The sequence below is a fragment of the Sarcophilus harrisii genome, chromosome 2 (genome assembly GCF_902635505.1).
Source record: "Sarcophilus harrisii chromosome 2, mSarHar1.11, whole genome shotgun sequence".
Taxonomy (NCBI): domain Eukaryota; kingdom Metazoa; phylum Chordata; class Mammalia; order Dasyuromorphia; family Dasyuridae; genus Sarcophilus; species Sarcophilus harrisii.
Genome location: NC_045427.1, coordinates 544538707 through 544558001, shown reverse-complemented (window position 1 = coordinate 544558001; position 19295 = coordinate 544538707).

The following is a 19295-nucleotide window of genomic DNA, read 5'->3' as shown; positions in this document are numbered from 1 at the left end:
TCAACTATATTAATTCTCAATGTGTCTGTTATCTTTGATACTGTCAAACAGCTTTTCTCATTAATACCCATCTTCTCTCTAGTGATACTAGTCTACTCTGTGTCTCTTCTTATATGTCTGTCCATTAATCAGTTTCCTTTGATGAATATTTGTCCAGATCACAAGTACATCTGCCTCTGTCCACTTCCCTTCTTCCACCATACTATTTCACTTGGTGATCTTACTGGCTCACAATATTTTAATAATCATCTCTATCATGATGATTCTCGTACCTGTTTATCATGCTTTTAACCTCTCTCCCAATCTCCACCCTCCTATCTCCAAGGAACAATTAAGCTCAAACTCAATATATCCAAAAGTACAAACAGTATCTTTCTCTCTAAATCTTCCCCCACTCTAACCCTAACTTCATAACTGCTATTACTCTGGAGAGTATCGTCATTTTCCTAATCATTCAGACTTGTAAACGAGATGTCCTCCTTGAATATTCCCTCTTTCTTAGGCCCCATATCTAATATTGTATCATATCATTAGTTTTACCTTTAAAATTTTTCTTCTATATGACTGCTCTTCTCTTACCCTGCCATCAACATGGTACGGATTTTTATCATCCCCCATTGTGAATATTGCATTGGTCTTCCAGGGGTTTATCCCCCATGATTGCAATACTATCCCTCCTCAACTCTGTCTTCTGAATTCCATACCTTTTTTTTTTCAATCCCAGATAGAAATTCCACTTCTTTGAGGAGCTCTTTTTAAATTTTCTTAATCTTATTGCCTTCCGTCTCTTGTATGTTTTCAATTTTTCCTGTACATATCTTGTTTGCACATAATTACTGTGTCTCCCATCAGACTATGAACTCCTTGAAATCAGGAATTGTCTATTGTCTTTCGTTTTGTCTCTGCATTGTAGCCTAGTTTCTTAGCAAATAGAAATCACATAAAAAATGCTTACTGACTAATTTACTTTCTAACTGACAGTACTTGGTAACTAATAAGAGATATGAATGAAAAAGAGTGAGGGACCAAGCATAACATCAAGATTGTGAAAATGATAGTGCCCTCATCAGTAATAGGAATGTTCCAAAGTTTTGGGGTAAAGGTAATGAGTCCAATTTTGGATACAATGTGTTTAAAATGTCCATGAGGCATCCAGTTCAAAATTCTTTCATTTTGTATAATCCTTGTTAAAGGTTATCATATATTTAGGGAAGTTCTCCTTGGTGAAAATAGAGTTGGTAACAATTAATTCAAGTTTTTCCTTCAGGTCTCATGAACACATTGAAATTCATTTCAAGGATTCAAATAGGCATAGATATAAACAACATTAACATAAGGTAAAATTTATTAGAGGGGGAGAATCAATTTTAGCAAAAAGCCAATGCCTCTTATCTGATATGATGAGATTTTTCATAGTATCTTTACTTTTTTCTTATTTTAAAGTAAAGTCTACTATTATTTGCTATCCCTGACTAGGCAATTTATATCAAAGATGCAACAGAGTAGACACCATGATATAATGGAAAGAATACTGTAATTGGAGTTTGAAATAAATGGGTTCAATTTTTTACTGATATTTGGTAGCTATAAGTAATTAGATAATTTTCTTCTCTTCTATTAAATTTTACCCATGGTGGGCTAGTCATGTTTTAAACAACTGGCTCTCTGAGAAAAAAGTTTAAACTGCATTTTTAATATTTCCTCCATCACTTCATAAAGTCTAGACCATCAACAAAACAATCAATCAAGCCCTAATTTGTAGCATTTGCTGATTACTGATTTGTAAATGATTACATTGAAAAATCAACTCTAATGAGCTAGCTCTAGTACATCCCTGATTATAACCTTCCTTATGACAATTGTTAACATTTATTTAGCACTTACTATGTGCCAAGCACTGTGTTTAGTGCTTTGCAAATATTTTTTTATTTAAAGCTTACACAACTCTGAGAAGTAGATGATATTGTTATCCTTCTTTTACAATTGAGGAAACTGAGGCAAATAGATGTCTAAAGATCATGCAATTATTAGGTGTCTGAGACCAAATTTGAACTTAGAACTTCTTAATTTCAGGCCTAACCATCTATCCACTATACCTCCTAGCTGGATAAAGGATATGTTCATGAAAAAGCAAGTTAGTCTGTCATTTTTGTTAAGGCAATGTAGTACAATGGATGGAGAAGTGATTTTCAAATTGGAAAATTGTAGGTTCAAATTCACTTCATTACACATACTCACAATGATGTCCTTAACAAGTGACAAAATAGTTTAATCAAAGTTTTAAGAGTATAACTTGAATAGAACATATTCTTATTTTTTTATAGAAATTTTCTCGCCTTGAGTTCTCTATGCCAATGAAATAATAGGACAATTCATATCCAAATCGTATCTTGCATGTTTCTTACAAGAATTAATGAAATAAAATAGGTAAATATCTTTGCCAACTTCAAAGTACTGTAGATATTCCTGATTTCCCCAGTCGTTAGTGCCCTTTCCCAATGACTTCATATTTATTCTACATATATTTTGAATTTGCATATTTGTATATACAGAGTATTTTTCCCTGCTCCTTATGGGTAGGGACTGTCTAATTGTTTATATTCACAGAATTCAATACAGTGTCTGCCACATGACAGGTGCTTTAAAAACCTGTTCAACTGAATTAAAATGTCAACTACGACTGTAGGATAATTGTAGCATAGAAAAGTCTAGAACAATGAAATAATATGCTTCAGTATAGCATGATATAAATGAATAAGTGACCAAATGAATGCATGAATGATTGGGTGAATGAAATGAATGCAAATTCACAGATAATATATATATATATATATATATATATATATATATATATATGTATATATACAGAAAAATAAGAAAGTTCCTTTTCTAAAAGAGTCCCCATTATAATGGAGGAGACAACACATATAGGAAGTTTTTGCTGTAAGTCAGACGGAAAGATTTTAGGTGATATGGCAAATCAAATGGAAATACATTGGAAAAATCAGATGGAAATACATTTGGAAAAATACATGGAAATTTAAATATAATTTCCACTGATAGAATCCCGTCAATTTCCAATATTGAAATATCAAGGACTCTCGAGAACTGGTGTCAATTTCCCTTTGTAAATCGTCATGATTTATGGCTATTCTGTCCTCAAAGAACCTATGACTTGTGATAGCCATGGTCCTAATATCTATGGCATAGACATGATTTTAACCCAGACGACTTCTGACTTGTGGAAAGTATTTTCAGGGACACTTCACCATCTGAACATGTATTGGTGTTTTTGTTCTTTAAAATAAAATAATAGTTCTCTCTGGGAGAGACGTTTCTCGGAGAGGTTTTCTGGAGGCAGCCTTAGTTTCAGTTATAAGTAAATAATCACCCAAAATTGCATCCAGATAGTAAAAGTTCAGATCTTTTATTGTGTTCTTCAATATAGCCTGGTTAGCTTTCTTAGAGGCCTATCTCTCTGCTTGGTTCTAAGAGCTCTTGCAGCTTTAGGGTTCAACACCATGGACATATCTCTTTATCATAAGCCATTCCTCTATGTGTAGATGTACCTACTCTTGGCAGAAGATAGTATAGAAGCCAACATGTCTGACAGCTCAGGCACACAGACACCTTAAACTTCTTTATAGCATGCCCAAGAAAGCAACATTCTGGAATACCTAAGCATTCCTGTTTTGTAGAAAGCCCCAGTTACTGCTTTTAGCTACGTAGGCAGTTCACAAGCCTAATCTATATCTCTGCTGCTTCTAGTCTTACACATATTTTTTGACCTTCAGAAATTATAGCTTTTTTCTGAAAAATACACCCACACTGTTTCTACTGATTGTTTCCTTTAAAATATGCTTGGTATACCATCTCATGGCACAAGTGTCCATGTAATCATCTGGACCTGTATCAACTGTGTTCCTCATTCTTTTTCACTCATATCTCCTATTAGTTACCAAGTACTGTCAGTCAGAAAGTAAATTAGTCAGTCAGTAAGCATTTATTATGTGATTTCTATTTGCTAAGAAAGTGGACTACCTTGGGGGGATAAAACAAAAGACAGTGAAAGCCTCTTGAGACAGTTTTCACCTGTGCTCCCTTCCAGATCCAGCCCTGCCCAATACATTCTGGGTGTCCCTGCTTCATCTGAGTTCAACATCTGTACTCACAGATCTATGATGACCCTGAGATTATTCTTCCTATCAAAGGGGTGTAGGCATATAGCAGTTTATTCCATAAAGTGACAAGCATTGTAAAAACTAGTGAACTCGGTTCAGTTTCTCACTACTGTCTTTGCATCTGGTTGCAACGTTTCATTGGTTCTTCCAAGATAAAGATATTAACTCTAGACTGTTTAGGCATAGTTGTTCAGTACTGAAAAAAAGATAAAAATTGTATGACTCTTTTGCTATTGAAGACCTCCATCTGTAAGTAATGTGTTTTTTGTCAAGGGTCAGGTGATTTAGTCCAGAATTATAAGCCAGATGTATCTTGTTAGTTTCCTTAGGGCAAAAGGGTTTCACCATGAAGTCACTCTTGCAAGTCCTTGACAGGCAGAGTACTATAATAAAGTCAATTGAAAATTTATTACAGAATATCTGAGTGTGTTCATCATTTTCCTTCTTGGTGGTTGTTTTTAAGCCAGTCATTTGACTTCTATAGTCTTTCTTCTTGACTTCTATTGTCTTCTTCATCTATAAATTGAGGAGATTTTAGAGGTTTACTTCTATGGTTCCTTCCTGATTTAAGATCCCATACAACTATTATTCTATATAAGTGATACCAAGTGGATAGGATCAGTTGTTGGATCATTCTTTCCTGATTTGAGCCAGTTACTACAGATAGATGAGCTGTATTGAGACTTGATAGAGGAGTATGGTAGAGTCAAATATTTGATCACTGATGCCCCCCAAATTAGAAAATACTGCAAATTGAGGTTGGAATTTTGTTTTATTACTTGTATAATTTTTTAAATTGGTGGAAAATGTTATTTATATGGATCAAACTTTAAAAAAATATATTCTATATAAATTTTTTTAAGCAGAGCCAGTTTTTAAATATTTACCAGCGTACTCTTGCATGATATTCAGGCAAACCTCTTAGCAAGAGTTAATCCGGGATAGCTAGTGTTAGTTTTGCATCATTTTTTGTAAGTTTTTAAAACATGCCTATCTGGCCCTACCTAAATTAATAGTTGACAGTAAAAGTGAAAAAAAAAAAGATCTCAAAAAGCTAGTGTATCAGACCAATTTAATGAGGGCACCTATAAAGACTTATACAATTTCACAAATCAAGGATAGAAGAGACCAAACTAGATTATTATTTATTCTGAAAAATGCTGGAGATTTTAGCATACTATATGACTCAGCAATATTACATCAACTCATGATTAAGTTGCATTAAAAGGCATATTGTTCCAAAGTGGAGAGATGGCACTCCTGATTTACTCTGTTGTGAAGATGTCACATTTGGAAGACAGTATTCATTTCTGATTAGTGAATTCTGGGTAGAAGAACCTGGAAGTGTCTAGCAGAAAACAACTAGGATAATAAAAATTTTACAAGTTCATGTTATGGAGAGGAAAAAATAAACAACTGGGGATATTCATCCTGGGAAATGATAACTGTAGGCAACAAGGATTTATTAAATATAGAGATGCTTAGTGAGATTGGAGGGAAGGGTGGCAAAATGAAGGGAAAATGCAAAAAAAAAAAAGGAAAAAACATGCTCTTTGTTCCTATGAAACTAACATTTTGGCAAGGAATATGTACAAACAATTACATATACATGAACTATATAGAGGTAGCATGGAAAGCAATCTCCAAAGAAAGGCAAATGTATTGACTGATAGAGGGAGAAGGTGCTTGGAAGAAACTAAGTAGTCTTTTGCAAAAAAGTAGGATTACTGAATGATAAAATTAAATGATTTTAAATCTGGAGAGGAAATCTTTGCTGCTTTGGTTTTGTTTGTGCAAAATCTTTTTAATTAAATGCAATCAAAATTATCTAATTGGTAGGATTTTAAGTTAAATCTTGAAAGAAACCAGGGCAACTGGAATAAAAGGAGTGTGAGGAGGGAGAGCACAAAGTCAGCAGATAGAGCAGACCAGAGTAAAACAAAGAAATATAAAGTAAACAAAGAAAGTAAAGATTGAAATATAAAAAGGGCTAAATTGTGAAATGATTTAAATGACAACCAGAGGCATTTGTCTTTAATGCTGGGAGCTAACAATTAGATATGTAAAGTAGGAAAATGACTTTAGCATATAATACAGAATGAATTACAGTAGAAAGTAACTTGAGGTTAATATTTGAAGGGTTCTCTCTTATAGAAGCAAAATAAAGTTTATTCTGTACAACTAAGAACAATGAAATATATCTTCAGGGGCAGATAGTGTTTTCATGTAAGAAAAAATATTCCGAAGAATTAAATTAAATCCTCTTCAGACAAAGTTCACTTGTCAAATATATAATAGAAAGAATTCATGTCATTTCCATATTAGTTATTCTGGGAAGACTTATGTAATTCTGTGATCCTACCTTTTTATATAGTGGTAAAACTTATGTAATTTTGTGATCCTACTTTTTATGTATAGAAATAGAGTAAAGAAGCATTAAATTTATACTTTTATTGTTCAATTTGTTTTCAGTCTTGTCTGATTCTTCATGACGTCATCTAGAGTTTTCTTGGTAATGATACTGGAATGCTTTGCCATTGCTTCTCATTTTCCAGATGAGAAAACTGAGGCAGAGTTAAGTGACTTTGTCATGGTAACATAGCTAGTAAGTGTCTGATGTTAGAATTGAATTCAAGAAGATAAGTCTTCCTCATTCCAATCATTGTGTTCTACTTACTGTGTCATCTAGCTAGCCATTTGCAATATTTACTGCACTATAATTTAATAGCTGAAAGTATACACTGCAACTTGATAACTGAAAGGATACACTAAAAATGTATAACAAAAAGGAGTATAAATAGTCTATTTGTTAAAAAATGATTTTTAGATTGGGGAACATAAACTTAATGTTATGAAGTTGCTGTTTTCTTGATATGAAACCTCATAATAAGGAGGAAGCCAAGATGGGGAAGAGTGTACTGTCAACAAAATTATCCTAGAAAGTCATTAGTCTGATGGTATAGCCAAAAGTGAGTCCCAGGATTTCAAGTATAGACTTCTGAACACCTACTTATTCCCAACTAGAAATGCTTGCTGAACATGAAAGTGTAAGTTTTATCAGTAACTTCAGTTAGATCTCTTCCATCTCTCCACCAACAGTTGACTATAGTAGGGATACAGAAAGAGACCTGTATGGCAACTACTATATATATATTTTATTTTTCTAAAATTGTATTCAAAGTTCCATTCATCTTTCACTTTATACATTATGAATTCATGTTTTCCATCATAATAATGATCTATCATATTACCTAAGTTTTGATAGTACAAAAGAACTTTCCCTTTTTGACCATTTCAACTTCTCTTTCTACCGTGAATTCTTTCCCAGCCATTCACCACAGAAATGAAGTAATATTTTCATTACTGGCTGATTATGGAAGTGAAAAAGAAGGCCTTGAGGGAGAACTCAGAGAACCAATGTGTCTGAATATTAGAAGAGTAGCTAGAGAAAATTATGAAAAACTTGTAAAAGATAAGGCCACTTAGGTTGAAGTATAATCTAGGCAAAGAGCTAAAGATAAAACAAATCAAAACAAATAAAGAAACAAAAAAGAAATATTGCATTAGTGATCAGTAATTACTCTACAAAAGTAGAAACAAGATGTAATTAAGCCATAATAATTCAGTGATACACATACTGTTGATGGATTTCATGGTCCATTGTATTTGAGGAGTATAGAAAATCCTGTTTTGAATAACAGTGAGCACCTAAGCATTTTAAACTATGGGATACCCCTCATGTTTATTTTTTTTTCTGGAAATCGTACACTGAAGATCTCACATTGATGATCAGACACCAGAAATGTATCATCTCTCTGTAGGAGAAAGTGCATGGTAGATTTCCTAGAAGTTTTGCCTGCCTCACTCTAATTGCTCACTGAGAACAGAGACCATATGGACTAATCCTTAAATACTAGGTTTTGAAGTACCCCCCTTTTCCTTTACATTTTGGAAGGATTTCATTTTTGTAATGGGTTATTTTTCGACATTTCTTACAATCATTGGAGATATCAGGGAAAGCAAGTGAGTAGAAGGAGCTTGGTAGGTATAAAACAACAAAAAGAAATTTTCAGAAAGAAAGGAATATTTTTCAAAAGCAACCTCTTGAATAACTATTCACTTTACATCACAATTAGTGAGGTTTTTGCTTGAGTAGACAAAGAAAAGCAGGTTTGTGAGGTTTTTTTTCCTGTATTTTAAAAGTAAAAAAAAAAAAAAATAGCTTCACCTATTATCTCAGTGTTGAAGTGGACCAATTAAATGAGGTAAAGGGAGGACAGGGTGAAAGTGATATTTATTGTTTTCCATTTCTAAATGCAAAGTTGACAATAAATGGTGTTTCCTTAAAGTGGTTCTAGATGATAATTGGCATAAACCATCCACTGAGTTCAAGGCTCTAAATATGCAGCAAACAGAGCTGATTGGATCTTTCCACTCAGCTGAGATTATAGCAAAAATGAAACATGGTTAGAGGTTATCTGCATCCTGCACTTTCAAGTAAAACCTAAATAATGGATACAAATGGGAGTTATATTCATTTAACAACTACAATAAAATTTGCACAACTTCACATGTGTTTCAAATGCCAAACACAGAGCAACTATCAGATGACCATGATCAATATCCTTTTGGGGCAAAAAATCACTTTCATAGGAGCTAAAGATGTGGAAACACATTCATTAAAAAAGTCTTCTCTTTCCATATAAACTGACAATGTAACCTAAGGAACATAAAATGACTCATTTGTACTCAGACTTACCATATTTTGGTGCAGTTACAGTTTTTATGTTAAAGTTACGTTAAAGTTAAGTCATGAAGCCATGAGTTCATTTTGCATTACTCTAAAATTCAATAACCTTTTGTTTACCAATTTTTTCTTTAGAGCTATATTAATATGGAAATATAAAACTTCTTTCATAAAATCACAGATTAAATTGGGAAAAATAACCCCTTAGATGCCATTTAATCCAACTCAACCATTTTGAACAAAATATCTGGATCATTTGTCTATTGTCCTTACAGAGAACTAAAGATGATAAACTGAAGGAGAAACAGCAAAGAGTTATCATTAGTAAGGGAAAGAAATAGAATTGGAGTCAAGGTTTCCTGACCTTGATCATTATATCATATTGTTCTAATTGTAGCAGGATCTTAACTACAATAACTAAAGATAGCTAGTATATAAATATAGGATGTTCATAATACAAGTAAATCCCAGTTTTTTTAAAGGACATGTATAGAAGAAAGTCTCCAGAAGATTGAAAACATGACAGCCAGGAACTGAACTTTCTGGCAGCTGTTGTTTCAAAAATTGTTTGATGACATTTTGCTTCTTGTCATGCAGAGGAAGCTTCTGCCTTCCAACTCAGCACAGCTCTGTCTATATAGTTCTTCTGAATTTAAGTTTACAAGATCTATCTTTGATTAGATATAGAACCGGGTAATATATACTAACAACCCTATAAATTTGTTTGTTCGAATAGAAAGCCAGAAATGACATCTGAATTACTTGGTGGCTAGGTCACTAGGCAGGAAGTTTGTGTATTTCTTTCCTTCAAGGGTTGGGCAGGATCACTGACTAAGCATCAATAAGATGGTACAAAATATAGAGAGCTGATCTTGGAGTCAAGAAAACTGTGTTCACCTTCTGCCTCAGAATTTATTATATGTGGGACTCTGGACAAGTCAGTTCACCTTAATTTTTCTAAGTTTCCTTATCTCTAAAATGGGCATAAAAGTAATACCTACCACACAGTTTGGTTGTGAGGAATAAATGATGTAATGTATGTATACCACTTTTTTAAAACTGAAAGGGGTAGATAAATGTTAGCTATTAATTTTAAATCAGCCTAGATAATTATTTAAGCATCTAAATTGCAAAACATATGCTAAACTGCATTAATAGAGGATGTGTTTTTACCTGGGAGTTCTCTATACTGATTAAATCAGAGGTCCAGTCCCTACTTTATCTAGTACAGATAACCAGAAAATGTACTGCAGCCTTTTTATCCCTAGCAATTGAATAGTGAATGAAAACAATAGGTTCTTTGTCCTTAAGAAATGCAACATAAGCAGAAACCAGGCTTTGGCTCACACCTAAGACTTTATACCAAGATAAGAGCAAAATGGTTTTCTGATTTAGACATAAAAAGTGATATTATAAGCAAATTAGAAGAACAAAGGATAGTTCATCTCTCAGATCTGTGGAGAAAGGGAATTTGTGGCTAAAGGAGAACTTGATTACATTATTGAATGCAAAATGGATAATCTTGAATATATTAAGTGAAAAAGTTTTTGAACAAACAAAACCAATGCAGAAAAAAAAAAATAGAAGGGAAGCAATAAACTGGGGGAATAAATTACATTCAAGGGTTCTGAAAAGGCTTAATTTCTAAAATATACAGAGAGTTGATTCAAATATATAGGAATTCAGGCCATTCTCCAATTGATAAATGCCCAAATGATATGAACAGGCAATTTTCAAATGAAGAAATTAAAACCATTTCTAGTCATATTAAAAGTGCTTTAAATCATTATTAATCTGAGAAATATAAATTAAGATCATTCTGAGGTGCCAACCACTACACAACTCTCAGATTGACTAAATGACAGGAAAAAATAATGGAGTTTTGCTCCATTGGATGTTGGAAAACTGGGACATTAGTACATTGTTGGTGGAATTGTGAACTGATTCAACCATTCTGGAGAGCAATCAGAAACTATAACCAAAGGGCTATCAAACTATGTATACCCTTTGGTCCAGCAGTGTTTCTATTGAACTTGTATCCTAAAGAAATCATAAGGAGGGAAAGAGACCTACATGTGCATGAATGTTTGTGGCAGCTCTTTTTGAAGTAGAAAGAAACTGGAAACTGAGTACATGCCCATCAATTGGAAAATGGCTGAATAAGTTATGGTATATGACTGTTATGAAATATCATTGTTCTATAAGAAATGATAAATAGGATGATTTCAGAGAAAGCTTCAAAGAAGCTTTCAGAGAATAAAAGACTTACATGAACTGATTCTAAGTGAAATGAGCAGAATCAGGAGATCATTATTTATGACAATAGCAAGATTATATGATGATCAATTCTGAAGGATGCGACTCTCAACAAAAATGAGGTGATACAGATCAGTGATGATAGTCTTGTGATGAAGAAAATCATCTGCATTTGGAGAGAGGACAGTGGGAACTAAATATGGAGTACAATATAGTATTTTTTACTCTTTTTGTTGTTGTTTGCTTGCATTTGGTTTTCTTTCTCATTTTTTTTTCCCCTTTTGGATCTGGTTTTTCTTATGCAGCATATTTGTGGAAATATGTGTAGAGAAATTGCACACTTTTAACATATATTGGATCACTTGCCAACTGGGGGGAAGAGAGGAAAAATCAGAACACAGGGTTTTGTAAAGGTAGATGTCAAAAGTTATTTATGTATTTATTTTGAAAATAAAAAAGTTATAATTTAAAAATAGAAAAAGAAATACAACATAAGCTTTGATGCAATTGCTAGAAAAATAAACAGAAAAATAAAAAGTACTTAATATACTTTTGTGGCTAAACAAAAATAGAAAATTGTTCTATCATAGGTAACATAAGACAGAGAAAAGAGATCCCCTAGCATCATTGAAATCAAACAGAATGGCCTTAACTGTTATATTTTTGTGTTTTCAGGAAGCTAAAGTTTACTTTTGAGAAGATTTCAAGGATATAAGAATTTTCAAGGATATCACTTGTCAGTTGAGAGGACTGTCCCACTTGACTCATGTGATTCCAAAAGGCCATGCATTTATGATAACTATTTGGAAATTTATTTAGGCCTTTTATATACTGTCAAATAATCTATCTATTCTTTATATGCAAAAAGGGTTATTCTCTTTGCTTTCAGCTATATTCTTCTAAAAACTATATTTCAAAATAGAGAGCAGAAAAAAAATTCATTAGTCACTTTCCTACTATTTGGCTCATAGCAACATTTAATGAAAGAAACACTGACTCTTTTTCAAGGGGTATAATTCTATCAAAATAACAACCTACACATAAGCAAATTACAATACAGGTAGAAAATTAAAACATGTAAGACTATAATAAAATTGAAAATATCATTTTCTTTTTTATAATTAATTACTTTTTTATTATAGCTTTTTATATACAAAACAGGCATGGGTAATTTTTTCAACATTGACTCTTGCAAAAACTTCTGTTCCAACTTTTCCCCTCCTTCCCTCCACTCTGTCCCCTAAATGGTAGGTAGTCCCATACATGTTAAATATGTTAAAGTATATGTTAAATATAATATATCTATACATATGAAAATGTCACTTTCAATATTGGCTGCTTCTGACATGGTAAGATCAGAGGTAAAGGGATAAGTCTAGACAGAATGTCTCTGGACTAAGAGTATAATTAAGCAATATTTAATTAAGCAAGCTGAGCCAAAATGACAGAGTAAACATAGAAAGCTAGTTGAGCTCTCCCACTTTCCCTTAAAGACCATATGAAACCAATCCTCTTAACAGAGTCTGAAGTGATACAGCCCATGTGGAGACAGAATGAAACAATTCTGCAGAACGAGATAGGTTGGAAGGACTTTAAAAAAGGTCATTATCACACTGGGGTGAAAAAAATTGATCAGCCTAGGCCAGGTGGTGTCTGGGAAAGCCAGTGGGAGGGTTTTAATCAAAGTGGATTAAGCAACTAAGATTCTCAGTCCTGATTTAGTAAAACAGTAGCAAAACAGACGAGCGGGACAGTCATCAGCCTCGGTTCAGAAGGCAAATTGTCAGCCTAGGAAACCAGGCAACAGCAGGAAAGACTCAGTCAGGCTACCCTGAGTTCTATGAATAAAAACAAGGGACCTCTCTGCTCAAAGAGAAAACTCAAAAGTGCACAAAAAGCTTAGAAAAGTGTCCCCTGAATCCCAATAGCAGAGCTTGACTTTAAAAGTAACAAAATAGGAGGCAAAAGAAAGGAAATGAGCAAGAAACAAAAAAGAATTTTGATCATAGAAAGTTAGTAATAAGGAAGACCAAAATACAACTCAGAAGGGATAAAATACCCACATGCAAAACCTCAGAAAGGGATATGAATTTGTTTCAAGCCCAAAAAACCTTTTTGGAAGGATTTTAAAAGTCAAATAAGAGAAGTAGAAGGAAAAAATGAGAAAATAAGATGCATATAAAAGAGAATCAACAGCTTGGAAATGGTAAACAATTCCTTAAAAACTGGCCAAATGAAAAAAAATTGCTGAATAAATAAATTTTAAAAATCCACTGAAGAAATCAACTCCGTTAAAAGTAGAATTAACCAAATTGAAAAAAAAAGAGATATAAAAGCTAAATGAAGAAAATCATATATTAAAAACTAGAACTATGCAAATGGAAGAGAATGACTCCATGAGACATCAAAAATCAGTCAAACAAACTAAAAAGATTGAAAAAATGGAAGCAAATCTAAAATACTTTTTGGAAAAATATTTTTGGACTAAGAAATACATGACTAAAAAAGGATATTGGGCAATGCTTTTCATAAAATCAAGGAAAACCAACAAGGAAAACTTCAAGAAATATTGTTACAAAACTTCAGATATATAAGGTCAAGAAAAAAATATTATAGGCTTCCTGATTCAGCATCAAGGAGCCACAGTAATGATTACCCAGGATTTGGCAGTTTCTACAATAAAGGATCTTGCTCCTAAAATAGCACATTCCAGAAGGCAAAAGACCCTGGATTGCATCCAAGAATCAAATACCCAGCAAGACTGAGCAATATCTTTCAGAGGATTAGGTGGATTTTCAATGGAATAGGAGATTTTCAATCCTTTATATTGAAATATATATATATGAAAAGAATGGAACTACACAGAAAAATTGATATACAAATACTCAAGAGAAGCATATAAAGATAAACAGAAAAGAAAAGGGAAAAACATTATTTAAAGGTTAAACTGTTTATGTACCTACATGGGAAGATGATATTTGCGACTCTTGAGAATTGTGCCTTTTATTAGCGCAGTTAGAAAAATATATATATACAGAAGGTGCAAGTATAACGTGTCTTTGATGTGATGATTTTGAAAAAAAAAAGACATTGATGGTTGGGAAAAAGATTATACTGATAAAAAAGGAAAAAGGAAAAATGAGGTAAAATGGGATAAATTAAATCACATGAAGAAGCACAGAAATCTTATCAGAATAGAAGGAAGGTAAGAAGGGTGATGAGCATTGTCTAAAGCTTACTCTTATCAGTTTTGACTTAAAGGGGGAATAACATTAGCACACAGTTGGGCATAGAAACTTATCTTGCTCTATAGGGAAGTAGAAGGAAAAAAGGGAAAGAAAAGGGAGGGGCTATATAGAAGGGAGTGAAGAAACAGTAGAAAAAAAAAAACAATAAGAAAAAGGAGGAGTGATAGAAGGGAAGGAAGATTGAGGAAGGGATTGGTCAGAAACAAAACAATGGTGAGAAGGGACAGGATGGAAAATGAGAAAAAGTATATACAGGGAAACCAGTATGATGGAAGGAAATACAGAACTGGTAATCATAACTGGAAATGTGAATGGGATATACACTCATTCACAGAATACAGAAGCAAATAGCAGAAAGGATTAAAAAACAGAACCTAACGTATGTTTTCTGAAAGAAACAAATTTGAAACAAAGATACACACAAAATAAGGATAAAAGACTGGAGCAGGCCATATTATGCTTCAGTTGAAGCAAAAAAAAAAAAAGAAGAAGAAGAAGAACAAGAAGAAGAAGAAGAAGAAGCAGAGATAACTATTCTGATCTCAGATAAAGCAAAAGCAAAAAAAAATAATAATAATTAAAAGAGATAAGTGGGGGGGCAGCTAGGTGGTACAATGCACAAAGTCAGGAGATCCTGAGTTAAATCCTAAAGTCAGGAGAACAATAACTTAACACTTCCTAACTGTGTGACCGTGGGCAAGTGACTTAATTGCCTCAGCAAATAATAATAATAATAATAATGATACTTACAAAAAAAAAAAAAAAGGGATAAGGAAGGAAGCTACATCTTGCTAAAAGGTACCACAGACAATAAAGTAATAGCAATACTAAACATTTTTGCACCAAGTGGAACAGCATCCAGATTTTAGAGAAGTTAGGTCAGTTAGAGGAAAAAAAATAGACAGCAAAAATATACTAATGGAGAACTTCAACCTCCCCTTCACAGAATTATATGAATCTAATCACAAAATAAACAGAAAAGTAATTAAGGAGGTTAATAGAATCTTAGAAAACTGAGATATGATAAACCTCTGGTAAAAAGTGAATGAGGATAAAAAGGAACATACATTTTTCTCAAAGGTACATGACACCTATCCCCAAACTGGCTATGTAGTAGGGTGTAAAAGCCTCACAATTAGATGCAAAAAGGGAGATAGTAAATGCATTCTTTTTGGATCACGATGCAATAGAAATTATATACAATAAGTGACCAGGGAAAAATTGACTAAAATTAATTGGAAATTAAACAATCTAATCCTAATGATTGATTAATTCAGCAACAAATCATAGAAACAAACAATAATTTCATCCAAGAGAATGACAATAATTAGACAATATAATAAAACTTATGAGATGTAGCTAAAGCAGTTCTTAGGGACAAATTTATATTTCTAAATGTTTATCTAAATAAAATAGAGAAAGAGAAGATCAATGAATTGGGTATGGGACTGAAAAATCAAGAAAAGGAATTAAAAACCAAACTAGAAATTCTGAAAATTGAAAGGGAAATTAATAAAATTTAATGTAAGAAAATTTACAAAACTAATAAATGACTAAGAATTAGTTTTATGAAAAAAGTTACAAAATAGATAAACCTTTGGCTAAGTTGGTTAGAAAAGGAAAAGAAGAAAACTAAATAACCAGCATAAAAAATGGACTTGAATTTACCACCTATAGAGAAGAAATTAAAGCAATAATTAGGAATTATTTTGCCCAACTGTATGGCAAAATTCTGGCAGCTAATAAAAATGGATGAATATTGATAGAAATATTAATTAACCAGATTAACAAAAGAGGAAATAAAATATGTGCATAACCCCATTTAATTTTTAAATTAAAAAAAAAAAAACTTTATTTTCAAAACACAAGCACAGGTAATTTGACAACATTGACTCTTACATGGCCTTGTGTTTCAGATTTTCCTCTCCTTCCCTATGCCCCTCCCTTAGATTTCAAGCAATTCAATATATGTATAATCCCATTTTAGAAAAAGAAATTGAACAAGGCATCAATGAACGCCCTAAAAAAATCCCCAGGGTCAGATTGATTTACAAATGAATTGTACCAACCATTTAACGAACAATTAATTCCAATATTACATAAATTATTAGTGGAAAATAGGCAAAAAATTTCTGTCAAATTCCTTCTATGACATAAATATGACACTGATACCTAAACCAGGAAGAGTCAATAGAGAAAAAAAATACAGACCAATCTCCCTAATGCATATTGATACAAAAATTTTAAGTAAATATTAGCAAAGAGATTACAATAATTTGTTACTAGGATAATGAGCAAGTGGGATTTATACCAAGAAGGCAGGGACTGGTTCAGTATAAGGAAAACTATTGGCATAATTGACCATATCAACAACAAAATCAACAGAAATCATATGATAATGTTAATGTTGCAGAAAAAGCTTTTGATAAAATACAGCACCCATTCCTATTAAAAACACTAGACAGCGAAGAATAAATAATTTTCCTTAAAATGATAAGCAGTATTCATCTAAAACAATCATTGAATGCTATTTGTAATGAGAAGAATTTAGAAGCATTCCCAATAAGATCAGGGGTGAACCACAAATGCCCATTATTACTATTATCAGTCAATATTTTACTGTAAATGTTGGCTTTAGCAATAAAAAAAGAAAAGGAAATATAGAAATTTAAATAGGTAATGAGGAATAAAACTATTACTCTTTGTGGATGACATGACAGTCTTCTTAGAGAATCCTAAAAAATCAACTTTAAAGTACTTGAAACTTTAGCAAAGTTATAGGATATGCAATAAATACACATAAATCATTAGCATTTATTGTTATTATCACTATTATAGTTTTTTATTGACAAAACATATGCATGGGTAATTTTTCAACATTGACCCTTGCAAAATCTTCTGTTCCAACTTTTCCCTTCCTTCACTTCACCCTCTCTCCTAGATGGCAGATAGTCCAATACTCATTAAATATGTTAAAGTATATGTTAAATCCAATATATGTATATGGATTTATACAGTTATTTTGCTATACAAGAAAAATCAGATCTAGAAGAAAGAAAAAAAATCTGAAAAGGAAAACAAGAATGCAAGCAAACAATAACAGAAAGAGTGGAAATGCTGTTGTGATCCACTCATTTTCCACTGGCCTCTCTCTGGGAGTACTGATTCTCTTCTTTACAGAACAATTGGAACTGGTCTGAATCATCTGATTGTTGAAGGGAGCCACTTCTATCAGAATTGATCATCATACAAAATTGATATTGCCATGTATAATGATCTTCTGTTTCTGCTTACTTCACTTAGCATCAATTCATATGTCACTCCAGGCCTCTCTGAAATCATCCTGCTTGTCATTTCTTACAGAACAATAATATTCCATAACATTCATATACCATAATTTATTCAGCCATTTTCCAATGATGGATATCCATTCAATTTCCAGTTTCTAGCCACTACAAACATTTTTGCACTTCTTTAATATATCTTTGGGATAGAAGCCCAGTAATAATACTGCTGAATCAAAGGGTATGCAGAGTTTGATAACTTTTTGAGCATAGTTCCAAATTGCTCTCCAGAATGGTTGGATTTGTTCACAGTTCCACCAGCAATATATCAGAGTCCCAGTTTTCCCACATTCCCTCCAACATTTGTTATTATCTTTTCCTGTCATCTTAGCCAATCTGAGAAGTGTGTAGTGGTATCTCAGAGTTGTCCTAATTTGCATTTCTCTGATCAATAATGATTTGGAGCAACTTTTCATAAATCATTAGCATTTCTATATGTCACATCAAATTCCAGCAAGCAGAGATAAAAAGGGAAATTCCAATTAAAATAACTGTAGATAAAATAAAGTATTTGCGAGTTTATCTGCCAAGAAAAACTCAGGAATACAGTTACAAACACTTTTCATACAAGCAAAGTTAGGTGCAAAGAAGTAGAAAAATATCAATTGTTCATGAGTAGACTAAGCTAATATAATAAATTGTAATAATATAATAAGTTCTATCTAAATTGATCTACTTATTTGGTGCCATATGAAAGGATTTGTAAAAAAAAATACTTTATAGAGCTAGAAAAAAAAAATCATCTGGAATAATAAAAGGTCAAAAATACCAAGGGAATTCATGAAAAAAAAATGCAAAGGAAGATGATCTGGCAGTATTGGACATAATGTTCCATTATAATTTTTTTTTATTTAATAGCCTTTTATTTACAGGATTTATATACATGGGTAACTTTACAGCATTAACAATTGCCAAACCTCTTGTTCCAATTTTGCACCTCTTACCCCCCACCCCTCCCTAGATGGCAGGATGACCAGTAGATGTTAAATATATTAAAATATAACTTAGATACACAATAAGTATACATGACCAAAACATTATTTTGCTGTACAAAAGAATCAGACTCTGAATTATTGTACAATTAGCTTGTGAAGGAAATCAAAAATGCATGTGTGCATAAATATAGGGATTAGAATTTAATGTAATGGTTTTAGTCATCTCCCAGAGTTATTTTCTAGGCATAGCTAAGCTCAGTTCATTACTGCTCCATTAGAAATGATTTGGTTGATCTCGTTGCTGAGGATGGCCTGATCCATCAGAACTGGTCATCATCTAGTATGTATTGTAAGTATATAATGATCTGCTGGTCCTGCTCATTTCACTCAGCATCAGTTCGTGTAAGTCTCTCCAGGCCTTTCTGAAATCATCCTGTTGGTCATTTCTTACAGAACAGTAATATTCCGTAATTTTCATATACCACAATTTATTCAGCCATTCTCCAACTGATGGACATCCATTCAGTTTCAGTTTCTAGCCACTACAAAAGGGCTGCCACAAACATTCGTGAACATACAGGTCC